The following is a 27,190-nucleotide window of genomic DNA, read 5'->3' on the forward strand; positions in this document are numbered from 1 at the left end:
GAGAACTTTGTATGATTTTAAAGATGGAGTCTGTTACAAACTGAATGTAAGTCCACCAAAATGTCTATATTGAAATCCTAACCTCGGACGCAATGGTATCAGGAGGTGGGGCCTTGCAGGAGTAATTTGGTCATGAGGGTGGAGCCCTCATGAAAGGGACAGATGCCCCTAGAGAGTTCTCTCCCTTCCTGCCAAGTGAGGACACAGGGAGAAGGCGACCGGGGAAGTGGACTCTCAACAGATACTGAATCCACTGGCACCTTGACCTGGGACTTCGTAGTTTCTAGAACTGTGAGACATACATTTTTTGTTGTTTATAAGCCACCCAGTCTGTGATCTATTTGTTAGAGCAGCCTGAACAGACTAAGACAAGGTCATTTCCCATAACTCTTGCTCTGCGTTCTATAGACCAGAGCGTTACATGGACTGCCACTGTGCAGTGGTGGCCAAACGCTTCACAATAACTTGTTGTGGGGTCAATAACTAAGTCTGGGGGTACTGTTTACCTGAACCAGATCCTCTCTCTATTTTCAGTTCTCTTTACTCCTCTTTGCTTTCATCCTAGCAAATTAAAAATCACGCAGAAGGGATCTTACCCATTTTCTAGCTTGGATAAAGGTGACTTTGAGTCTTAGTAACTGAGGGTTCAAAAAGCAAGGTTAAGTGGTATCTGGGCAGCTCTGACTTTTTATAATTTTTTAAGATATTCATTTATTTATTTGAGAGAGAGAATGCCAGTGAGGGAGAGCATGAGCTGGGGCAGGGGCAGAGGGAGAAGCAGGTTCCCTGCAGGGAGCCCAATGCAGGACTCAATCCCACGACCACGGGGGATCACGACCTGAGCTGAAGGTAGACACTAAACCAAGGGAGTCTCCCAGGCGCCCCTAAATATCTGACTCTTGATCTCAGCTCATGTCTTGATCTTGGGGTTGTGAGTTTAAGCCCCACATTGGGGTCCACACTGGACCTGGAGCCTAAATAAAAAAAAAAAAGATCAAAAAGGAAGATAAAATCTGTTGAAGTGCTCAGGCCATTGTGGCTAGAAGACAGAATAACTTCACCAGGAAAACTCACCTGTAATAGGGGAACTAGAATCCTTTTCCTGACCTGCAGAACAATCATTGGTGAGTCATTATTACCTTGGTCTTATTAACTATAGTCACCATGCTGTACGTTAGATCCCAGGTAAAACTCTAAGTCGATTTAAGCTGAGATTCACAATTTTTATGATTAAATTGATTTTTATATTTGTTAAGTTCAGTTTAAAGGAGAGCTCTGAGTCACCTGAGAGGCACCAGCGCACCTTGGTGACTGGGAGGCTTTTCCCGGGCCTGCCTGAACCTTAGCCTTCAAGTGCATGGCTTACCTGTGCTCCCAAAGCACCCTGCAGGTGAGCACTGGATGCTACCTGGAGAGACTAGAAATAGCTAGGGAGCATAAAGTGGAGAGCAAATTCCCCTTTACTCTGATGTAAATCTGCTCTCCCCCGACTGGCTGATCTCTTGCTTGTTCCTACTATTTGATTACTTGTCTGGAACCTGGTTAATAGCTTTTTCTTTTCTTATTCTTTCTTTCTATCTTTCTTTCTTTCTTTTCTTTTCTTTCCTTTTTTTTTACTTGTTCAGATAACACTCTGATATCATCTTCAAAGGCCAAATGTCTGCAAGAAAAACAAGACAATATCTAATAATTTACTGGTTTCTGCCTCTGATTAATAATTTTGGACACTTTAACCTATGAGGTCTCTTATTAGGAAACTCCAAGTTTTCATTAGAAAGGACAGGGTGATTTGTGTATTAAGAAGGGGTGAGTAAAAAAAAAAGAAGGGGTGAGTAGTTACTCTTAATTTTTTCTGTGAACACTCTAATGTGTAAGGAAAGGAAATAAACATGATCAAGAAGTATCTGACCCAGTAGGTATTTTATTTGTTTGTATTTTAAGTTGTTTTATTTATTTTATTTATTTTTTAAAGATTTTATTTAGGGGAATTTGGGTGTCTCTGTCGGTTAAGAGTCTGCCTTTAGCTCAGGTCATGCACGGTCTCAAGGTCCTGGGATGGAGCCCTACATTGGGCTCCCTACACAGTGGAGAGTCTGCTTCTCCCTCTCCTCCCTATTTGTGCTCTATCTTTCTCTTAAATAAATACAATAAATCTTTTTTTTTTTGAAAAAAAAAAAAAGATTGTATTTATTTATTCATGAGAGACACAGAGAGAGAGGTAGAGACACAGGCAGAGGGAGAAGCAGGCATCCCTCAGGGAGCCTGATGCGGGACTCGATTCCTAAACTTCAGGATCACCCCCTGAGCCAAAAGCAGAGCTAAACCGCTGAGCCACCCAGGCATCCCAATAAATAAAATCTTTTTATTTTTTTATTATTTATTTATTATTTATTTTTTAAAAGATTTTATTTATTTATTCATGAGAGACACAGAGAGAGAGGCAGAGACACAGGCAGAGGGAGAAGCAGGCTCCATGCAGGGAGCCTGACATGGGACTCAATCCTGAGTCTCCAGGATCACACCCTGGGTTGAAGGTGGCACTAAACTGCTGAGCCACCTGGGCTTCCCCCAATAAATAAAATCTTAAGAAAAAAATAGAGTTCCCTTAAATAGCAAAGGAACCACCAAAGTTACATGGCCTAGGAAGCTGACTTGAGATAACTTGTCTTTGTTAATCTGGAAAATATATCAGAAAACTTCACAGAGTGAAGCGGGTGCTTTTCTAAAGCTTTCTCTGTGCTGTTCCAGAAACTAATGCTGGAAAGAATATCAGTAGCTTGTGAAGTCTTCCAGAAGAAGGAGCCCTCATCATTGCTGATGAACAAAACCCACAATGGTTTCTTAAGGATATCCTTCCTAGCTTCTTTCCTCTGCAGTCAGCCAAAAGGACATGGCTCTGGCTGTTCACTAGCATTAACCACCCTTGCCTTTTCCTCTGGGGTCAGACTGCCTGGTTTGAGTCCTGGGTCCACCCTGGGCCTCTTTCTTCTACCATGTGCTACCATTTAGGAGAAAGTGGGCTGACAGACCAAAACCATAGCCCTTGTCATCAGACCAGGTCCTTGTGAATCTTGTCAGCTCACAGGATATATCAGCTATCTATTGCTGAGTAACAAATTGCCCAAAATGTAGCAGCATAGAATAAATATTTTCCCCCCAGTTTCTTAGGGTTAGGAATCCAGATGTGGCTTAGGTGGTGATTCTGGCTCAGGATTGCTCATTAGGTTTAGTAAGGATGTGGACTGGGCTTGTAGTCTGAGCTTAGAAGTGACATCCCACATTTTTGCCCCTCTCATGGATGAAGGATTCAAGGCCCAGAAAGGTGAGGCAGTTTACATAATTGCCTCCATCTTGTCCTTGCAGACCTAGCCTGATCATTTTCTGGAGACTGTTCTGCAGGGTAGAGGTAAGGTTTCAGGAGCTTGACATAGATGCCCTGTGCTCAGACATGCTGGCTTACATCACCAGTTCTAAGAAAATGCTGTAAGTATAACCAGGCAGTGTGGCATGGTGGAAGGAGTGGCTGCTTTAGACTCAGACAGGAATGGTTTCAAATCTAGGCTCTTCTACTCATTATCTCTGTGATTATAGTCATGTCACTTAAACTCAGGGAGAGAGTACCTTACAGTGCTGTTGATGTATAGAAATGAGATCCGTGAGAGTGGCAGCAAATATGACAGACCTGGCACTGTGTTGGTGGTATAGTGGTGAGCATAGCTGCCTTCCAAATATGACAGACCTCATTCTACAGTTTGTTTCTTGAAAATCTCTTTTAGATCTTTCCTTCCTGTTCCTTTAGCCATGGTCCTTACCAGCTTATGGCCTAGTCCCAGACACACAGTCTTCCAAACTTGTGTTGGTTCTGCACCTTTCTCCTTCCTCTTTCTCTTTCCTTCTCCACACTGGCTGCTTCTTGCTCTGCTGTGTGCACCAGGCTGATGTTCCTCTACCACTCTCTGCTTTCAGCAAGCCATTCTCTGTTCCTGTACTGCCTCTCAGTTGCCTGTGGCATGAAGTATAATTCCCCTGCACACCCACCTGTCAAGGCTCCTCACGGGCCTTACTTCCCCTCCCTGATGATCCCAGGGACCACACCACTCTCCACTCAGAGTGGCCTCTTTTCTGCTCTCATACTCCTGAGCTCTGGCTCATTATTTCCCTCAGCTATGGTGACCCCTCCCACATTGATGAGAATCACGTCCCGACTTTAATGCCCAGACCAAACACCGCTTGCCATAAACACTTTTACTGCCTTTGCTTAACTCACTTCAACGGCAATTATTGACCATTTGTTACGTGCAAGGAACTGTGCGACAGGAGAGGTCATACAGCCAGGCAAAACACACAGCATACATTTTACATGGGTATTTTTTTTTTAAGATTTATTTGTTTATTTGTTTATGATAGACAGAGAGAGAGAGAGAGAGAGGCAGAGACACAGGAGGAGGGAGAAGCAGGCTCCATGCCAGGAGCCCAACGTGGGACTTGATCCCGGGACTCCAGGATCGCGCCCTGGGCCAAAGGCAGGCACCAAACCACTGAGCCACCCAGGGATCCCCTACATGGGTATTTCTAAGGAAAAAAGTATTTTTTGAATGGCCTTTGATCTGGGATTGGAAGGAGGGTCAGGATTTTTCTAGGGTGAGGTAGGAAGGCAGAATGCAGTACATCTGTTGGGTGCAATTAAGTTTTAGTTGCCTTTTTTCAAGAAATGCTCCTCCTAAAAAAAAAAAAAAAAAAAAAAAAGGAAAAGAAATGCTCCTCCTAACCAGCATGTGTCCCCGACATAGGGAAGGGTTGCAACAGCCATGTTTGTATTGATGAGACCCTAGTTTCCCAAGCCATGGATGACATTTGACCCAAGCTACCATTCAGTCTTCCTATTTGTGAATTGAAGTCAAGGTTCATCGGTGTTGGTAAGTCCCTACCCTTGCAACTGAAAACGTTGAACTTGGAAATGTGGAGCAGCGATCCTCTACCATGTGCCCACCCTGCAGGAGAAGAGAAAGAAGAAAATAAATATTTAGAGAAGAGAAGATGGGACCAGGGGCTACAGGGAAGGCCAGCATTTTACAGGTCCAGGTTCCAAATCCATTTGAAGCTTGACCAGATTTTGGCTGTGAGGTTTGTGAGATTTCTTCAAATTCTTGTAATAAACTCTACATTTTAAAGACATTTTTTCTTTTTTTATACCCAATGTGGGGTTCAAACTCACAATCCTTAGATGAAGAGTCACATTCTCTACTGACTGAGCCAACCAGGCATCTGAAGCTTTTACAAATAAGACACAAAGTCCTAAACCATGGGATTTCTACAAAGAGGCAGAGTCTGAGATGTCCCATTTCCAGAGTGCAAGGGGAGGAGTAATTGGCCATCAGGCTGAAAGGATAGGTTACTGTAGACACATTGTGTCAGGCTTTTTTTTTTTTTAATTTTTTATTTATGATAGTCACACACACAGAGAGAGAGAGGCAGAGACACAGGCAGAGGGAGAAGCAGGCTCCATGCACCGGGAGCCCGACGTGGGACTCGATCCCGGGTCTCCAGGATCGTGCCCTGGGCCAAAGGCAGGCACTAAACCGCTGCGCCACCCAGGGATCCCCCTGTGTCAGGCTTTAAATGCCATATATAGAAGCTGGGAACTACTTAAGAACTACTGAGTTTTGGGAAGTTTAGGTGGCTCAGCGGTTGAGGTCTGCCTTTGGCTCAGGGCGTGATCCTGGAGTCCTGGGATCAAGTCCCACATGGAGCTCCCTGCATGGAGCCTGCTTCTCCCTCTGCTTGTGTCTCTGCTTCTCTCTCTGTGTCTCTCATGAATGAATAAATAAAATCTTTAAAAAAAAAAAAAACTACTGAGGTTTTGTGTAGACAAATAATTTGTAATTTCAGAAATGGGCTTTGGAAGTCCAGATGGAAGCACTGATACATAGTTTTGAAATCCAGCTGGTAAATGATAATATTTTCTAGCTATATTTCTAGACCTTGGACAAATTACCTAATATCTTGGTTTTTGCATTTGTAAAATGAGAATACTAATGCTTAGCTCATAAGATTTGGGGGAAATTATATGGAATAAATGATAATAGATTGTCAAATACTATGCACTCATGGTAAGTAGTATTATTTTTATCTTTCCTTTCTCTAAATTCCTGTGACACTTATATCCAATACTATGCACATTAGCCTTATTTATTTTTAAATTATTTCAAGTATGCTGATTTTGTCTCATAATCAGATCAAAAGCCTCCATGAAATAGTAACATCTTATACTGTTTTTATATTTCTCACGATTCCTATATGAGCTTCCAGGCCCAGATATAAAGAATTAAATATTCTGATTGATTGCTTGTTGGCAGCACCAAAACCACTCTGTTCTGGCATTTAGTGGCTGATAAACATTTCCACATGTTGACTTTTCATGAACTGATGGTCTGGGTTTGGGGCTTATCAGAAAAATGACCACATCACTGAAGCCACTTCCCAAATTACAAGATTTAATGAGCCAAGGAAATTTAATTATTCGCCAAATGTATTTTCTGGTTTAGATTATGACTTGATGGCAGCAGTTGTTACCACCAAATCTTTTGGAAAAATTATACACAGATACAAGTAGACCTATGATTTTATCCATCCATTCACATTAAGAGTCTACTATAAGGGCCCCCCCGGGGGGCTTAGCAGTTGAGCATCTATCTTTGGCTCAGGACATGATCCGGGGCCTAGGGATTGAGTCCCACATCAGGCTCCGTGCAGGGAGCCTGCTTCTCCCTCTATGTCTCTGCCACTCTCTCTGTGTCTCTCATGAAAAAAAAAAAAAAAAAAGAATAAATGGGGACGCCTGGCTGGCTCAGTTGGTGGAATGTGCAGCTCTTGATCTTGAGTTTGTGAGTTCAAGCACCATATTGGGTGTAGAGATTACTCAAAAATAAAATCTCAAAAAAAAAAAAAATTCTACTATATGAAAGGTATTGAACCAGGCAAGTCTGATGCACAGATATATGCAGAATAGGATCTCTACCCACAGAATGTTTGCAATCTATCTGGGGAGTCAAGCCATGGAAATAAATAATTATAGGACAGCATGTGATAAGTATAATAAAAATAGTGGAAAGTCTGACAGAGCTTAAGGGAACTGAGTAGTCAGGAAAGGCCTCCTTGAAGAAGTAGTATGTACATAAGGTTTTGAAGGATAAGTAGGATTTAGGATTTCAATAGCCAAAGTTGGGTGGAGAGCCATCTTAAGCTGAGTGATGTGAGTAAAGACACATAGGCTGAGGAAGTGAAGGTGTCTAGAACATGGGTGTGTGTAGAAGTAGAGGGGGAGAAAGGGGAGACGGTTAGGAGCCAGAGCCAGGAAAACCTTAAATGCTGAGTTATGGATTTGGATTTTATATATTAGATAAGAGAGAGGTCCTGAGTTTTCCTGAAAAGAAAAATCTTGGGACATTTTTTGTACAATCTGTGATTAATTGATGGTGATGTGCAGGTAAAAGAAACCTAAAGCAATTGGAAAAGTATGAGGTCAGATAGGCTGAAATTGGGGGATTGCATTAGAAATGGAAGGGATATAGATAAAAGATTATAAAGGGCTCATTAACTACTTGGATGGACATGGAAGTCTTGGAAGACATCAAAGAATATGTTTCCCTGAGACGATGAGTCAGGATCTGGGAGTGTTGATTTTGGTGCTATCGAGACAACCAAGTCGGTATCTGGTAGGCACTGAAAGTATGGCTGGAGCTCAGGAGAAAAATCAGAACCAGTGTGGAGTCCACAGTTCTTCCCATACAATCCCTTCCACAGGAAGGATTACATACCTAAAAAGGAGAGAGAGAAAGAGAAAGAGAGAGAGAGAGAGAGAGAGAGAAATTATGTAGAGGAGAAAAGGTAAATAGACAAATTTTGAGTCACATTTAGGGAATTGGAAGAGGAGCCAAAGAAGGCAACAGAGAGAATTCAAATATAAAGCAATGACAATGAATTAAGTGCCTATCATTTTCTAGGTACTATTCTAAGTGTTTAAAATTTATTCACTCATTTAATTCTCACAATAACTTGATGATGTAAGTACTATCACTTAAGCTCTCTGAGAGTCAGAGAGCTTTGCCTGAGCCCACTCAACAAGGCACAGAGCCCAGAGTCAAACCCCAGCAGTTTGACTCCACATGTCTTAATTTAAAAAAAAAAAAAAATTTTTTTTTTAAGTAATCTCTATACCAAACATGGGGCTTGAATTCCAGATCCCACGATCAAGAGTTGCATACTCTCCTGACTGAGCCAGCCAGGATCCCTGTGGTGAGAGTAGAGTTCTTAACTTTGTTTTGCCTTTGAAGTAATGATACACGGTTAGGTCACTGAAATTAAAGGATATTGGAGTTTCAGGGAGAAGGTGATCAAAAGTCGCCAGTGTTGATGACAGATCATGGAGAATGAGAATCATTACCATGAAGCAAAACCTGGGAGGGATATTGTAAAACAAGGCTCTGATTTCTCAATATCATGTATGTACAAGCACATATTCTGCACTGGACTGATACCAGCCTAACTCCCTTTAACAAGGTTGATCAAGGATGACAAGAAGGTTTTCACTCAGGTGATTGTTCTGGAAATAAGGTGGCTAAATGCATTAGTCACCGGCCTTCCCTGTCATCCTCTTAGATCCATTAAACCCATTCAACCTGCCATTCAGGTGGCTGGAAAAGAATGCAAGCCAAATCCCAACTGTCTCTCAAGCAAGCCTTTAATAAAGGGCCAGAGTAACTTAATGAAAGCTTCAGTTCTCCTTTTTGGCTGAGGCTAAATAAAGGTGGGGAAGGGGATCTTACAATCAAGAGAATTTAAATAGGGCTTGAAAAGCACTGAGACAGGATGCCTGGGTGGCTCAATGGTTGAGCCCCTTTGGCTGAGGGTGTGATCCCGGGATCCAGTGTCAAGTCCCACATTGGGTTCCCTTTGAGGAGCCTGCTTCTCCCTCTGCTTGTGTCTCTGCCTCTCTCTCTGTGTTTCTCATGAATAAATAAATAAAATCTTTAAAAAAAATGAAATCTTTGCAACAGCATAGATGGAGCTAGAAAGTATAATGCTAAGCGAAGTAAGTCAAAGACAAATACTATATGATTTCACTAATATGTGGAATTAAAAAAATAAAACAAACGAACAAAGGATAAAAAGAGACAAATCAAGAAACAGACTCTTACCTATAGAGAACAAACTGGTGGTTACCAGAGGGAAGGTGGGGGGGGGGGGGGGACAGGTGAAATAGGAAGAAGGGATTTTTTTTTAAAGATTTTACTTACCCATGAGAGACACACACAGAGAGGCAGAGGTAGAAGCAGGCTCCCTGTGGGCAGCCCCATGTGGGACTCGATCCCAGGACCCCAGGATGACAACCTGAGCCAAAGGCAGATGCTCAACCCTTGAGCCACTCAGGCGTCCCGGTAGAGGGGATTAACAGTACACTTATTTTGATGAACACTGAGTAATGTATAGGATTCTGAATCACTATATTGTTTTTTTTTTTTTAATTTTTATTTATTTATGATAGTCACAGAGAGAGAGAGAGAGAGGCAGAGACACAGGCAGAGGGAGAAGCAGGCTCCATGCACTGGGAGCCTGATGTGGGATTCGATCCCGGGTCTCCAGGATCGCACCCTGGGCCAAAGGCAGGCGCCAAACCGCTGCGCTACCCAGGGATCCCTGAATCACTATATTGTACACCCGAAATACACTGCATGTTAACTGTACTGGAATTAAAAACTTAAAAAGCAAAAAACAAAAAATAAATAAAAATAAAAACTTAGGGATCCCTGGGTGGCGCAGCGGTTTGGCGCCTGCCTTTGGCCCAGGGCGCGATCCTGGAGACCCGGGATCGAATCCCACGTCAGGCTCCCGGTGCATGGAGCCTGCTTCTCCCTCTGCCTGTGTCTCTGCCTCTCTCTCTCTCTCTGTGTGACTATCATAAATAAATAAAAAATTAAAGTATAAGATCTTTAAAAAAAAATAAAAAAAAAAAAAAAAAAAAAAAAAAATAAAAACTTAAAAAACAAATAGATTTTATTTTCTCCTGTTTAAAAAAGAAAAAACAAAAAAAAAACAAACAGAGTAGACAGAGAGGTCATTCTGTAAAATATAGAACACCAGAGAAGAAAGCAGATTTGAGGAGGGAGGGAAATGTTAGTACATATGTTAAATTTGAGTCAATGAGCAGGGAATATTCAGACCTGCAGTTCAGCAGAAAGCCCAGGACTAGCATACCCATTTAGGAGGCATCAACAACTAACTATCCTTTGAAACTTTGGGAGTGGATGAGGTCATCCAGGGGGAATGCAGAAAGAGAGGTAGGTGGAGAACAGGGCCCTTGGGAGCAGCTGTTGATTGGCCTCCGTGGAAATTGCAAGAGGAGCTGAGTGCTCATCTCTTTTATGGATTGTTATTCTCATTTCCTCTGGCTATGCTGACACTGTTGCTTCTCTATTTTCTTCTGGGCAAGCAACCCAATTTTTGATAATTCTCTAAAAGGCTATGCAAATCTAACTTGCTATTAATACTGTTATTTCATTGTCCCAATTGCTTAGCTGGTACCTGAAAGCCTTCAACAACATACCCTCTGCCACCTTCAGCAAACCCTTTGGTAACACTTTGTTGTTTAAAAACGTAGCTCAAGGGACCCCTGGGTGGCTCAGTCAGTTAAGCATCCAACTCTTGGTTTTGGATCAGGTCATGTTCTCAGGGTCAGGAGATCAAGCCCTTGATGTGGGGGCTCTGTGATCATCAGAAAGTCTGTTTAAAGATTCTCTCCCTCTGTTGCACCTCCCCTCTCAAATAAATAAATAAATCTTTAAAAAATAAAATAAAAACTGGGGCACCTGAGTGGTTCAGCGGTTGAGCAACTGCCTCCGGCTCAGGTCACGATACCATGGTCCTGTGATGGAGTCCCACATCAGGCTCCCTGCAGGAAGTCTGCTTCTCCCTCTGCCTACATCTCTGCCTCTCTCTGTGTCTCTCATAAATAAATAAAATCTAAATAAATAAATAAATACATACATACATACATACATACTTAGCTCAGGTGTCTTTCCTGCCTGCCTTACCCTGGGCTGATATCCATCATGGAACTTAACACTTCACAATAATTGCCTGATTTTTTTTATCTGCTTCCCTAGCTATACAGAAAACTCTTCAGGGCAGGAATTTCAGTTTATCTGTCTTAGACTCTCCAGCACCTAATACAGACCATGACACTTAGGCATCTGAAAAATGGCTATTGAATGAATGACTTTGAGTTCTAAGAGATTTATTGACAGGGCTACTATACATTCCAGGGCACTCTTGGTTTACACCTGTTGTTCTGGCACAGTTATTAATAATTACCCATTTCATCACTTCTCAGCCTTTGGCTTAGATCAAGTGTAGTATCTGTTCCTATCACTTTAATATCTGATACATCCTCTATCCATGGACATATTAAATAGATTTTTGGAGAACGGAGATGGAAAAGGAGCTTGTTCTGTCCACTCCACACATCAACCAGGTTATTATAGTACTTTCAGGAATGGTGGCCCCCTCAGAGACAAAATAATAATAATAATACAATCTTATAATTATACAGGAATAATTATGTTGTATATTAATTATATATTTCACTATAGTAACTTCATATTTATTATATTAATTATATTTTATTATATATTAATTATATATGTTATAATATGTATGTATAAGATTATATTATTATTATTCTGCCTTTCAATATCAAAAGTGCCCTCATTTGCAAGATAAAGTATGCAGGTACATTATTTATAGAATACCCAATTGTCATAGCTGGTCCTAACTTTTTTTTCTTAAGAAAAATTAAGATTTATTTATTTATTATAGACATAGAGTGAGAGAGAGGCAGAGACGCAGGCAGAGGGAGAAGCAGGCTCCATGCAGGGAGCCCGATGTGGGACTCGATCCTGGGTCTCCAGGATCACGCCCCGGGCTGCAGGCGGCGCTAAACCGCTGCGCCACCGGGGGTGCCCTGGTCCTAACTTAAAAAATAAATAAATAAATAAATAAAAATAAAAAATTTAAGATTTTATTTATTTATTCATGAGAGACAGAGATAGATAGATAGAGAGAGAGAGGCAGAGACACAGGCAGAAGGAGAAGCAGGCTCCACGCAGGGAGCCCGACGTGGGACGCAAACCCGGGTCTCCAGGATCAGGCCCTGGGCTGAAGGCGGCGCCAAACCGCTGAGCCACCTGGGCTCCCCGGTCCTAACTTTTGGTAGGTGTCTTCATTTATAAGATACTTCTACCAGAGAAACCAGCAGACACAGCAGATTCTGTTACTAGTTCTAGTCAACATTAAGTAACGCAAATCACTTTTCTGAAATTTTGAGGCAGAAATGAGACACCAGAGTTACGGGAAAGAAAGGGAATTCATGCAGATCTTTACATTCCTAAACTTCTTTCAAAACCAGCAAGCTATAGAATCAATATAAAAAACGATTGGCACAAATAGAACAGTGCGGTGCTGAGAACCAAGAACTGTAGGATTTTATAGATATAAGAGGCCTCACAAATTAGGCAACTACAATAGTTCATTGTATAAATGAGGAACTGAGGCCCAGAGAAATTATGTTGAACTGACCAGTTATAAAATTCAGTTAAAAATGGGGCTAGACATAAGGATAATCAAATGTAACAAAAACAGAAAAAGAAAACTCAAAACTAGACCCACATATATGCAGTTATTTGATTTTCAATGAAGGTGCCAAAGCAATCCTATTAGGATATTATTTTTAACAAAGGGTGCTGGAACAATTAGGAGAAAAAATGAATCTGACCCCCTACCTCACACCATTCACAAAGGCTAATTTGAAAAGGACTAGAGACCAAAGTATAAAAAATAATATAACCATAGGGGTGCCTGGGTGGCTCAGTTGGTTAAGTATCTGACTTGATTTTGTCTCAGGTCATGATATCAGGGTCCTGGAACGGAGCCCCATGTCAGGCTTAGTGCTCAGCAGGGAGTCTGCTTGAGGATTTTCTCCCTCTTCCTCTGCCCCACCTCACTCGTACTCTTTGCAGGCATGATCTCTCTCTAAAGTACATAAATAAAAAACACATATTATTGTGTTTATAAAAAACACAACAACAGCAACTATAAAAAAAGGTTCTAAAAAAAAAAAAGGTTCTAGAGGTTCTAGAGGGATGCCTGGGTAGCTCAGCGATTCGGCGTCTGCCTGCGGCTCAGGGCATGATCCCAGGATCTGGGATCAAGTCCCACATCGGGGTCCCTGCATGGAACCTGCTTCTCCCTCTGCCTGTGTCTCTGCCTCTCTCTCTGTCTGTGCCTTTCATGAATAAATAAATAAAATCTTTAGGAAAAAAAAAAACAAAATAAAATATTTTATTATAAGAAAAACACATGCTTATCTTTTTTTTTTTTTTTTAAGATTTTATTTATTTATTCATGAGAGACACAAAGAGAGAGGCAGAGGCACTGGCAGAGGGAAAAGCAGGCTCCATGCAGGAAGCCCGACTTGGGACTTGATCCCAGGACTCCAGGGTCATGCCCTGGGCCAAAAGCAGGCACCACACCACCGAGCCACCAGGGGATCCCCAACACATGCTTATCTAAAAAAACTTAGAAAAGTAGAAAATTGAAAAACTAGAGCTATTCTTTTAATTTTACACTTACAAATAATATTTTCTTATTGTAAAAGTTCTGTTTATTTGTGAAACTTTTGGAAAATAGAAGTGTAAAGAAGAATTTTTAAGTGGTGATTATTTTTCTTTCTTTCTTTCTTTCTTTTTTTTTTTGTTAAAGATTTAAAGGATCTTGACTTGAGCCAAAGGCAGATGCTCAACCACTGAGCCACCCAGGCGTCCCTCCTTAGGCACCTAAGGACAGTCCCTTACCTCCCATCCCTGGATTTTGTGTGTGTGTACATAGTGTCCTATGTGAGAAGGATGCACCAGGTTCTGTGTGAGAGATGGTGTGACGTAATAAAAAGAGCTGGCCTTAAAGTCATCCTCCTGGCCCAAGTCTGAATCAGACACTGATGCTTCTTGGCTGTGCTTTTTTAAAAATCACTTTATTGAGACTTAATTTATATACTATACAAATCATGTATTTAAACTGTGCAATTAAATGGTTTTATTACATTCACAGCGTTATGTAACCATTGCTGTAATCAATTATAGAACATTTTCATCATCCCTACAAGAAATCTCATACCCATTAGCAGTCATTCTCCTTTTCCCCAAACTTCTCCCCTCACCACTCTACCCGCCTGAGGAAACCATTCATCTTTCTGCTTTAGTTTTGCCCATTCTGCTGATTGTGTATTCTTGAAAAAATTATTTAACCTCTTTGAGCCTTAATTTCTTCTTATGTATAAAGGAACATAATACCCTTCATATATGCAGCACATAGGAGGCATTTAAAAAGTTCTTTCCTCCCCTTTCATCATGGGCCTTAAAGGTACTTGAGACACTCATCGTGGGTCTTGAGGAATTGGAAGCACAGAGGGGTCAAGTGACTTGCTCTGCTTACACAGCAGGTAGGTAAGTGGTGAAACTGAGTTTCAACCCAGGCAAGCTGCTCCAAAGCCTGTACACTCTATGGGACCCCAGCATATCTCTCCAGTATGAACCAGCCCTTACCTGCCATCAACTACAATCCTGGATAGAAGGCCTGCTGCAACTCAAAGAGTTTGTCCAGTTCAGAGCTATTCTTTAATAAAGTATTTCTAGTCCACAGCCACAGTCTAGATCACCTGGAAGACATTTGTTTCCAGGCTATCTGGTGTAGGAGTCTGAGTGACTTCGAGGAATTCAGATGGTGGTCTATGAATTCAAATCAGGGACATATGAAGTTATTTGTTTCTCTATCATGTCACTAACCACAAAGCCACTCTGGGATGAGAATACCCCATTATTTCCAAGTAGTGCACTTAGTGAAATGCCTTTATTATTGCTTACTAGACTCATTTCTTGATACAGCATACATCTTCTACTTGCCTTACTACTGAGAATCCTTTGTAGTTCATTTCAATTATGTATCTGGGGATGTCTGGGTGGCTCAGCAGTTGAGTACTTGCCTTCAGGCCAGGGTGTGATCTTGGAGTCCCAGGTCCCCATGGGGCTCCCTGTATGGAGCCTGCTTCTCCCTCTGCCTCTGTCTCTTCCTCTTCCTCTCTCTCTCTCTCATGAATAAATAAATAAGAATCTTTAGGGATCCCTGGATGGCGCAGTGGTTTAGCGCCTGCCTTTGGCCCAGGGCGCGATCCCGGAGACCCAGGATCGAATCCCAAGTTGGGCTCCCGGTGCATGGAGCCTGCTTCTCCCTCTGCCTATGTCTCTGCCTCTCTCTCTTTCTCTGTGTGACTATCATAAATAAATTTAAAAAATTTAAAAAAAAAAAGAATCTTTAAAAAAAAAGTATGTATCTGTCTTCTACTGATTTTTCCAAGCTCTTTGAGGACATTGTCCATAACTGTTATACCCCTGTGTTCCTTTAAATTAATACAGTTCCTAGCACATAATAGGGGCTTATGTTTTTTTGAGAAGAATTAATTGAATTGAACTGAATTGAATCAAATTGCTTTGGGCCTGATGGACCTAACCGTTTACTCACTGGAGGACATCCCCAAATTCTTGACATAATTTCAGTTCCATTCTAATCTTGGCAGAGGTAAATTCCTCAAGTTTACTACCATATGTTCTCTCCTGCTTGATGGTTGTTCTCAGGGAACCAGAAAGTCAGGTTTCAGCCTGTGGTCTCAAGTCCTATAGGAACAGAAAATCAACTGAACTGAAAATTTAGGCTTTCCTTTTGAATCTGGCTTTAGTGAAGAATGTGGAGTAGAGTGAGAAGAAACAGGGAGTCTCCTGTACATTGTAGGGAAGAGAAAGAGCCCCTCTTTCTTCCCTGTGCCCAGTTCCTTAGTTTATCGACCACAAAGTCTTGTGTGTGAGCTCTGGTTGGTTGTCCTAAGCAGCTGGTCTCCCAGCCATGCCTTTATATCCTCTATAACATGCTTACGTAGAGGTGGTCTAGGAAAGCCACATATTCATGACTATATCCTACTTTGTTTTCCTCACCAATGATGTGTGCCCCACTTTTAAGTACCTCCCTTCATTTTCTAGCATTTTCCTGACTTGGTTTTATGCAACAGGGAAGCTCAATTTCAATAGTTTTTCATTAGAACATCAAGTCTAACTTCCATTGACATACTTCTTTTTCTTTTTTTTTTTTTTTCATACTTCTTTTTCTTAAACACTTATTATTTATTTGAGGGGGGGAGAGGCAGAGGGAGAGTGAGAGAGAGTGAGAATCTCAAGCAGCCTCCCCACTGAGCACAGAATAGGATGTGGAGCTCTGTCTCACCACCCTGAGATCATGACTTAAGCCAAAACTGAGTCAAATGTTTGACTGACTGAGCCACCCAGGTGCTCTTTTTGACACACTTCATATTCTCAGTTTATGAATTCTGCGTGTGTGCAGGTGGGTGGGTGTTGCATTCTCTACATATTAGAAATTTACTAACGTAAAGTAATCTATTCTTAGAATTGTCTAGAACCATGTAATTTTGCTTTGCTCCTTCAGAAAAGAGGATTGATCCTTTATGGTCTGTTGTTTCATTTTGATTACCTATTTCACACTTTCAGATATAATTGAAATACAAAAATAGTAATATGCAAAGTATATGTACAAAAAGCTTGCTATATTCTAATAAATACCATTCAGTCTAAAATAGCAAGGCTATTCCTAGAACTAGGCCAAAAATCTTCAAAATGCTGGGTTTCTGATGGACAGCAGATGGTGACCAGAACAGTGGGATTTGAGGGATACTGTCCCTTCCCTCCACAAACACAAACAATTCTCAGATACTGATGAGTGACAAGAAGCCTGCAATTCTATTCACTATAGAATAGAAACTCATTTTGAGGGTAAGGCGTTGTCCTTTCAAGGAGCTACACTTTTAAAATGGAAATGAAGGGATAATACAAGAAGTTGCTACTATTATAGTATGAATTGCCTTGTAATATAGTGTCCCTCTCACCCAGGGTGGAAATAGAACAAATTGAGGATATTGAGGGCTTGGAAAATAAAGAGTGTTTAAAAGAAAGTAGAACAGTGGGAAGTGTCAGAAATATACTTACCTACTTTGAGAGTTTAGTATACACTCAGATCTGCTCTGAGTGTATAGAAGGAGTCCAATTTGAAAAGAAAATAATACCCAACAGATGCTCTTACAAATTCTATTCTTTCATTTTTGTCAATCATTTTAAAGAGGGGTCTTTTGTTAAGGTATCAATGTAATATCTTAAAAATTCAGTATGATTTTCAAAATGTTCCTTTGAGTAATATTTTGACAAAACATACAGATATATTTTCATTTGAATGTATAAATTCCCGAAATATTATGAATGGACTGTTTCTAGAATATTTTTTTAAAGATTTTATTTATCTATTCATGACGGATAGAGAGAGAGAGAGAGCAAGGCAGAGACACAGGCAGAGGGAGAAGCAGGCTCCATGCAGGGAGCCTGACGTGGGACTCGATCCCAGGTCCCCAGAATCACACCCTGGGCTGAAGGCGGTGCCAACCACTGAGCCACTGGGGCTGCCCTGTTTCTAGAATATTTGAAGAGCAAATAACCAAAAAAAAAATCTGAACATGTATCATCTAAATTAATTAAAATTAGGAGAGCAACCATTAAGATCCTTCACCCTACCCTAACTACACTTTTATTTTTCAACCTCTGCTAATCATTTTTTAAAAGATTTTTATTTATTTATTTGTCACAGAAAGAGAGAGAAAGAGCACAAGCAGGGGGTGTGGCAGAGGGAGAGGCAGACTCCCAGCTGAGCGGGGAGCTCAATGTGGAGCTTGATCCCAGGCCCCCAGGATCATGATCAGAGCTGAAGGCAGACACTTAACCAACTGAGCCACACAGGCGCCCCAGCCTCTGCTCATCTTAGTACCAACTTAGACAGAAAACAACTTTCTGACATCTATAGAAGGGGAAACCTTTAAAAGGAATATAGTCCAACTGTGTCATTTTGCACATGAAGAAACCAAGATTCAGAAAGTGAACTGATTTGCTTAAGGTCTCTTGCTTAGTGAATAACGAATGGGGAACTAGAACTTAGCATTCTAATTCCCAATTCTCCAACTTTCCTACCATATCTTGTTGCCTTGTGAACAGAAAATTAATTTTCTGTTTTTATTAAGTACATCTTCCAGGGGGCAATAGGGTGGCTCAGTCGCTTAGGTGTCTGCCTTTGGCTTAGGTCATGATCCAGGGCCCTGCTAAGCTAAGCAGTCTGCTTGTGCCTCTGCCCCTCCCCCCACTCTTGCAAGTGTGTGTGTGTGTGTGTGTGTGTGTGTGTGTGTGTGACAGAGCTCGCAGGCTCGCACTTTCTCTCTCTCTCTCTCTCTCTCTCTCTCTCTCTCAAATGAATAAATATGGGCAGCCCGGGTGGCTCAGTGGTTGAACGCCTCCCTTCGGCCCAGGGCCTGATCCTGGAGTCCAGAGAACGAGTCCCACATCGGGCTCCCTGCATGGAGCCTGCTTCTCCCTCTGCCTGTGTCTCTGCCTCTCTCTCAATCTGCGTCTCTCATGAGTAAATAAATAAAATCTTTAAAAAAACAAAAACATTTACCATTCAGGCAAGGCATCTGTTAGGAATCACTATGCTTCTATCCCTTCCTTCCGCAGAGATTACAAATTGTTTCCTAACATTTATTCTCTCCTTCTTCCCTTCAATGAAACCTCTGATTTTTGGTTGGAAGAAGGAATACTCAGAATAGAGAGGTTATCTCCAGTCCTCCTTGTGGCTGGGTGTGGTCCTATGATTAATTTCTGGCCAATAGGATGTAAGCCAATGTGGTGTGTGCAACTTCCTGAAAGTGTCCTTAAAAGGAGGGAGCATGACCATTTTCAGCCTTTCTTTCTGCTGATTGGAACACAGAGGGATAGCTGTGGGAATCATGAGACAGAAACTGTGTTGAGGATGGCAGAGTCCATAGAAAGAACTTGAATCCCTGATGATTGTAAAGCCTCCGTACCTATCTTCCTTTGGACTAGCTTCCTTTTTGGGAAATACATCTTATATCGTTTAAGTAATTGTTCTTGCTGTTGTTACTTGTGGCCAACTTCCCTCCTGAACCTAGTTGTCACAGATACACCATCACAGCAACTTGTGTCTCTGCTCACAAAGACCTTGTTTCCTGCTTTGGGCTTAAGTTGGAGGTCTTGGCTACCCAGTCCCTTGCTGGTGGGGTCTCAGTCCTGCCTCTCATGATTTCTAATTCTCTATGCCTCTATTATAGACTAGCACGTTGTTGGGCTGGTTATTCTCTTAACAACTTCCCCCTGCCATTCATCCTCTGACTCTTCTCTATCCTGTTAAGTGACCCAACAGGCTGACCTCTGAAGACCTTATCACTTGGGCTCCCACCCCTTAGAGGCACCACCAAGGACCAGAAGGTGGGCACAGGGAGAGATGGGAAGGTTTTTTTCTTACTCTGCTCTTTCCCTGCTGTGGTACCTCTCTGGGTCTTCATTAATGCTGTCACTACCTCCTGCACCTTCAGGCTCAGAATGCTGATGGCTGCCTGCCACTGCTCATTCCTGATCAGGACCAATAAAATTACAGTATAATTGTTTGCTTACCTTTCTTCTCCTCCCCTAGACTGGAAGTTTCCTAAAAATAGGGAACTTTATCTTTCTTTTCATAGCTTACAGTATCATAGAACAATTTTTGACAAATAAGTATTAAAGAATGAATACATATTAATAAGTAAAAACAACACAATATCTTCCTTCAGCATATTTTATTTTATTTGTTTAAAGATTTTATTTATTTATTCATGACAGACACAGAGAGAGAGGCAGAGACACAGAGGGAAAAGCAGGCTCCCTGCAGGGAGCCCGACTTGGGACTTGATCCCAGGACTCCAGGATCATATCCCGGGCCAAAGGGAGATGCTCAACTGCTAGGCCGCCCAGGCGTCCCATATACAAAATTGATGTTCACATTCTTCCCAATCTTTAAATTTTGATACTGATTTAATATAACTTTTAATTTCTTTTCTTTTTTTTTCTTGTTTTACATTTTTATTTATTTATGATAGTCACAGAGAGAGAGAGAGAGAGGCAGAGACACAGGCAGAGGGAGAAGCAGGCTCCATGCACCGGGAGCCCGACGTGGGATTCGATCCCGGATCTCCAGGATCGCGCCCTGGGCCAAAGGCAGGCGCCAAACCACTGCGCCACCCAGGGATCCCTAACTTTTAATTTCTTAAGGGACTGGAGGACATCATAGTTTCTTTTTCTTTTCTTTTTTTTTTTAAGATTTTATTTCTTTAATTGAGAGAGAGAACACACAAATGCATGCACACATGCACATGCACAAGTCGGGGGAGGACCAAGGGAGACATGGACTCCTGAATGAGTGAGGAGCCAGATTCCGCGCTCAACCCGGGGCCACAAGATCATGACCAGAGCCGACATCAAATGCTTAACTCACTGGGCCACCCAGGTACCCCTTTTTTTCTTTTTTAAAGTAGACTCTATGCACAATGTGGAGCTTGCACTCATGACCCCAAGATCAAGAGTTATACCCATGAGATGCCTGGGTGGCTCAGCGGTTGGGTGTCTGCCTTCCACTCAAGACGTGGTCCTGAAGTCCTGGGATAGAGTCCCACATCAGGCTCCCTGCATGGAGCCTGCTTCTCTCTGTGCCTGTGTCTCTGCCTCTCTGTGTCTCTCATGAATAAATAAATAAAATCTTAAAAAAAAAAAAAAAGAAAGAAAGAAAAAGAGTTACATGCTCTATAGATTAAGCCAGCCAGACACTCCTGTAGTTTGTCATTAAGATGAAATTTGGAAATTTCAGAACATCTGATAGATTCAAAGGACATTCAGGCACACTAAAAATCTTTTTTTTTTTTTTTAAGATTTATTTATTTATTCATGACAGACAGAGAGAGAGAGAGAGAGAGGCAGACACACAAGCAGAGTGAGAAAGAAGCAGGCTCCATGTAGGGAGCCTGACCTGCGACTTGATTCTCGGTCTCCAGGATCACACCCCAGGCCGAAGGTGGCGTTAAACTGCTGGGCCACGGGGCCTGCCCTTTTTTTTTTTTTTTTTTTTAAGGATTTTATTTATTTATTATTTATTTATTTATTTATTTATTTATATTTATTTATTTATTTTTTTAAGGATTTTATTTATTTATGAGAGACACAGAGAGGCAGATACACAGGCACAGAGAGAAGCAGGCTCCATGCAGGGAGCCTGATGCGGGACTCCATCCCCCGACTGGGATCCCGCCCTGAGCTAAAGGCAGATGCCCAACGCTGAGCCACCCAGGCATCCCTAAAAATCTTTATTAAAAAAGGAAAACTGGGTCTGAGTTGTTCTTAGCAAAGTCCCCAGAAATTTGGTGTGTAGAAGATCCTAGAGCAGCCCTCAACCCTAAAGTCACCAGAGGGGGCAGACAGTATAGGCTGCTGGGGGCATTCTAGCCTCTCTCTAGAGGTGTTGGTGCCTGGGTTAGAGCCTGGTGTATTCACTTTCTCTGGTTTAAAATGTGAGATGTGACTTTGACTCATCCCTTTCCTTCAGACTGGATAGCCTCACCAGCTTTCTGATTTTATCTTTGAAATTTCTCTTCAACCATTGCTTTTCTCACTGCTGCAAAGCTAATTTTGATCCCTATTACCTCTGTCCTGCCTTTTTCGAGTATCCCAAAATAGCTTCACTGGTTCCTGTGCTCTCTTAAGTCCTTCCTGGCCCTAGGCAACCTACCCAGGCTGTTTCTCAACCCTCTCTAATAATCATTCTCCACCAGAGAGCCTGGTCTAGTCTACCCTACAAGCATGCTTGCTCAATCCTGTCTCTGCCTGTCTCTTTGTTTATGTTGTTCCCCATATCTTAAATGCCTTTCTGCCTCTTCTCTGGCTGTCCAAAATCTCACTCAAGTTCAGCTTCGATTTCACCTTCAGCATGAACTTCCTTCTAACAACTCTAAATCATGGTTAATGCTCCCTTTCCAGTCATCTCATAGCACTTAATTACAGAATCAAAGAGTTAGAAGGAAACTTAGTCATAAAAAAAAAAAAAATCAAAACATATATTTTACCAAATGAGAAAATAGATTCAAGGAGATAGTGAAGTGACCCATCCAGGGTTATACAGCTAGTAAATGATAGATGGGGGGAAACAACCAAGAACCCCAATCTTAGTTTAGTGCCATTTCCATGACACTTGGGTAGGTTTCTTCCACTTGTCTCTACATCTAATAGAACTTGCTTGTATTATTTGGATTTGTTTCATGGACCAAAGTTGTATCTCCCTACAAAGATTAAAAGTATCTTTTGAGGTTGGAAACTGTGTGTTTTACTTCTTTGATGTTTCCACAGCAAACAATTAGCACTCAAAGAAATCTTTGTGGTATTAAAATTCAAAATTTTAAAGCCTTTTGACAGCTCCACATGTGCCTTGCACATGATGAATACATAGTAGACACTTTGAAAATACTAGTTGATTAGCTAAGTGAAAGACACACACGTAGGCATTCCTTCATTCATTCAGCTACAAAGATACCATGCATCAAGCACCATCTAGGTGCTAGAGGTACGGAGATGATGACATACATTTGGGATACACTATGATTCAGTGAGGATGAATATGCACACATGACAACCATACAATAAAATGAGAACCTGCTAGAGGTGTGCACAAAGGCTAAGTATTGCGGAGGTGTGGGGGTGGGGGTCAACACCAAATCTTGGAGGAAGACTCTTGAGATGATCTCACCAAGTATTGAGAAAGAAGAGGATTCCAGGAATCAGGGTCAGCAGACACACAGAGGCAGCCAAGTGTGTATTGCTAAGGGACAGTGGAAAAAAGGAGGACTCTTGGAGAAGGTGAGAGTCTAGACAGGAAGGTTGCATCAGCTTGCGTGCCAGACTAAAGAGTTTGGATTTTCTCCTGCAGTCAATGGAGAGTAAGGAAACATTTTTTTTTTTTTTAGTTTTATTTATTTAAATAATCTTTGCACCCAACATGGGGCTCAAACTCACAACCGGGAGATCAAGAGGCATATTCTTTTCTTTTCTTTTCTTTTCTTTTTAATTGGAATTCAATTTGCCAACATATAGCATATCACCCAGTGCTCATCCCGTCAAGTGCCCCCCTCAGTGCCCATCACCCAGTCACCCAACCCCACACCCACCTCCCCTTCCACTACCCCTTGTTCATTTCCCAGAGTTAGGAGTCTCTCATGTTCTGTCTCCTCTCTGGTATTTCCCACTCATTTTCTCTCCTTTCCCCTTTATTCCCTTTCACTATTTTTTATATTCCCCAAATGAATGAGACCATATAATGTTTGTCCTTCTCCGATTGACTTATTTTTCATTCAACATAATACCCTCCAGTTCCATCCACGTCGAAGCAAATGGTAGTTGTTCGTCGTTTCTAATGGCTGAGTAATATTCCCTTGTATACATAAACCACATCTTCTTTATCCATTCATCTTTCGATGGACACCGAGGCTCCTTCCACGGTTTGGCTACTGTGGACATTGCTGCTAGAAACATCGGAGTGCAGGTGTCCTGGCGTTTCATTGCATCTGAATCTTTGGGAAAAATCCCCAACAGTGCAATTGCTGGGTCGTAGGGCAGGTCTATTTTTAACTCTTTGAGGAACTTCCACACAGTTTTCCAGAGTGGCTGCACCAGTTCACATTCCCACCAACAGTGCAAGAGGATTCCCTTTTTTCCACATCCTCTCCAACATTTGTTGTTTCCTGTCTTGTTAATTTTCCCCATTCTCACTGGTGTGAGGTGGTATCTCATTGTGCTTTTGATTTGTATTTCCCTGATGGCAAGTGATGCAGAGCATTTTCTCATGTGCGTGTTGGCCATGTCTATGTCTTCCTCTGTGAGATTTCTCTTCATGTCTTCTGCCCATTTCATGATTGGATTGTTTGTTTCTTTGCTGTTGAGTTTAATAAGTTCTTTATAGATCTTGGAAACTAGCCCTTTATCTGATAGGTCATTTGCAAATATCTTCTCTCATTCTGTAGGTTGTCTTTTTAGTTTTGTTGACTGTATCTTTCGCTGTGCAGAGGCTTTTTATCCTGATTAAGTCCCAATGATTCATTTTTACTTTTGTTTCCCTTGCCTTCACAGATGTATCCTGCAAGAAGTTGCTGCAGCCAAGTTCAAAAAGGGTGTTGCCTGTGTTATCTTCTAGGATTTTGATGGATTCTTGTCTCACATTTAGATCTTTCATCCATTTTGAGTTTATCTTTGTGTCTGGTGTAAGAGAGTGGCCTAGTTTCATTCTTCTGCATGTGGATGTCCAATTTTCCCAGCACCATTTATTGAAGAGACTGTCTTTCTTCCAGTGGATAGTCTTTCCTCCTTTATCGAATATTAGTTGACCATAGAGTTGATGGTCCACTTCTGGATTCTCTATTCTGTTCCATTGATCTATGTGTCTTTTTTTGTGCCAGTACCACACTGTCTTGATGACCACAGCTTTGTAGTACAACCTGAAATCTGGCATTGTGATGCCCCCAGCTATGGTTTTCAATATTCCACTGGCTATTCGGGGTCTTTTCTGATTCCACACAAATCTTAAGATGATTTGTTCCAACTCTCTGAATAAAGTCCATGGTATTTTGATAGGGATTGCATTAAATGTGTAAATTGCCCTGGGTAGAATTGACATTTCCACAATATTAATTCTTCTAATCCATGAGCATGGAATATTTTCCCATCTCTTTGTGTCTTCCTCAATTTCTTCTAGAAGTGTTCTGTAGTTTTTAGGGTATAACCTCTTTGGTTAGGTTTATTCCTAGGTATCTTATGCTTTTGGGTGCAATTGTAAATGGGATTGACTCCTTAATTTCTCTTTCTTCAGTCTCATTGTTAGTGTATAGAAATGCCATTGATTTCTGGGCATTGATTTTGTATCCTGCCACACTGCCGAATTGCTGTATGAGTTCTAGCAATCTTGGGGTAGAGTCTTTTGGATTTTCTATGTACAGTATCATGTCATCTGCAAGGAGGGAGAATGTGACTTCTTTGCCAATTTGAATGCCTTTTATTTCTTTTTGTTGCCTGTTTGCTGAGGCTAGGACTTCTAGTACTATGTTGAATAGCAGTGGTGAGAGTGGACATCCCTGTCGTGTTCCTGATCTTAGGGGAAAGGCTCCCACTGTTTCCCCATTGAGAATGATATTTGCTGTGGGCTTTTCATAGATGGCCTTTAAGATGCTGAGGAGTGTTCCCTCTATCCCTACACTCTGAAGAGTTTTGATCAGGAATGGATGCTGTATTTTGTCAAATGCTTTCTCTGCATCTCTATTGAGAGGATCATATGGTTCTTGTTTTTTCTCTTGTTGATATGATCTATCACAGTGATTGCTATACAAGTGTTGAACCAGCCTTGCATCTCGGGGATAAATCCCACTTGATCATGGTGAATAATCTTGTTAATGTACTGTGGATCCTATTGGCTAGTATCTTGTTGAGAATTTTTGCATCTGTGTTCATCGGGACTATCGGTCTATAATTTTCCTTTTTGGTGGGGTCTTTGTGTGGTTTTGGAATTAAGGTGATGCTGGCCTCATAGAACGAGTTTGGAAGTATTCCATCTCTCTCTATCTTTTGGAACAGCTTTAGTAGAATAGGTATTGTTTCTTCTATAAATGTTTGATAGAATTCCCCTGGGAAGCCATCTGGCCCTGGACTTTTGTGTCTTGGGAGGTTTTCGATAACTACTTCAATTTCCTCCCTGTTATTGGCCTGTTCAGGTTTTCTATTTCTTCCTGTTCCAGTTTTGGTAGTTTGTGGTTTTCCAGAAATGCGTCCATTTCTTCTAGATTCCCTAATTTATTGGCGTATAGCTGTTCATAATAAGTTTTTAAAATCGTTTGTATTTCCTTGGTATTGGTGGTGATCTCTCCTTTGTCAGTTGTGATTTTATTAATTTGAGTCTTTTCTCTTTTGTTTTTAATAAGACTGACTAATGGTTTATCTAGCTTAGTAATTCAAGAACCAACTCCTGGTTTTGTTGATCTGTTCCCCAGTTCTTCTGGGCTCTATTTCATTGAGTTCTGCTAGAATCTTTATTAACTCTCTTCTTCTGATGGGTGTAGGTTTTATTTGCTGTTCTTTCTCCAGTTCCTTTAGGTGCAAGGTTAGCTTGTGTATTTGAGTACTTTCCAGTTTTTTTTTTTTAAAGATTTTATTTATTTATTCATGAGAGATACAGAGAGAGAGGCAGAGACACAGGCAGAGGGAGAAGTAGGCTCCATGCAGGGAGCCGGACGTGGGACTCCATCCTGGGTCTCCAGGATCATGCCCTGGGCTGAAGGCAGCAGTAAGCCGCTGAGCCACCTGGGCTGCCCTCTTTCCAGTTTTTTGAGGGATGCTTGTATTGCGATGTATTTCTCTCTCAGGACTGCTTTTGCAGTCCTTTTGAACGGTTTTTGAACGGTTGTATCTTCATTCTCATTAGTTTCCATGAATCTATTTCATTCTTCTCTAATTTCCTGGTTGACCCTTTCCTCTTTTAGCAGGATGGTCTTTAACCACCACGTGTTTGAATTCCTTCCAAATTTCTTCTTGTGATTTAGTTCTAGTTTCAAAGCATTATGGTCTGAAAATATGCAGAGGACAATCCCAATCTTTTGGTATGGTTGAGACCTGATTTGTGACCCAGTATGTGGTCTATTCTGGAGAAAGTTCCATGTGCACTTGAGAAGAATGTATATTCAGCTGCGCTTGGATGTAAAATTCTGTAAATATCTGTGAAATCCATCTGGTCCAGTGTATCATTTAAAGCTCTTGTTCCTTTGGAGATGTTGTTCTTTGAAAATCTGTCGTTTACAGAAAGTGCCATGTTGAAGTCTCCCAGTATAAGTGTATTATTATCTAAGTATGTCTTATCTTTGGTTATTAATTGATTGATATACTTGGTAGCTCGCACAGTAGGGGCATAACTATTAATGATTGTAAGTCCTCTTGTTGGATAGATCCTTTAAGTATGATAGTGTCCATCTTCATCTCTTACTATAGTCTTTGGGATAAACTTTAATTTATCTGATATAAGGATGGCTACCCCTGCTTTCTTTTGAGGACCATTTGAATGATAAATGGTTCTCCAA

At 41.4% G+C, this 27,190-nt stretch overlaps 1 non-coding gene across 1 annotated transcript; it reads left to right on the forward strand.

The window, feature by feature from the left end:
- Window positions 1-11,377: 11,377 nt before the first annotated feature.
- LOC112669105 (U2 spliceosomal RNA) lies at window positions 11,378-11,565 on the forward strand. The gene has a single exon (XR_003142070.1). It is a non-coding gene; the product is annotated as a U2 spliceosomal RNA (small nuclear RNA).
- The last annotated feature ends 15,625 nt before the right edge of the window (window positions 11,566-27,190 follow it).

The sequence above is a fragment of the Canis lupus genome, chromosome 27 (assembly GCF_003254725.2).
Source record: "Canis lupus dingo isolate Sandy chromosome 27, ASM325472v2, whole genome shotgun sequence".
NCBI classification, from domain to species: Eukaryota; Metazoa; Chordata; class Mammalia; order Carnivora; family Canidae; genus Canis; species Canis lupus.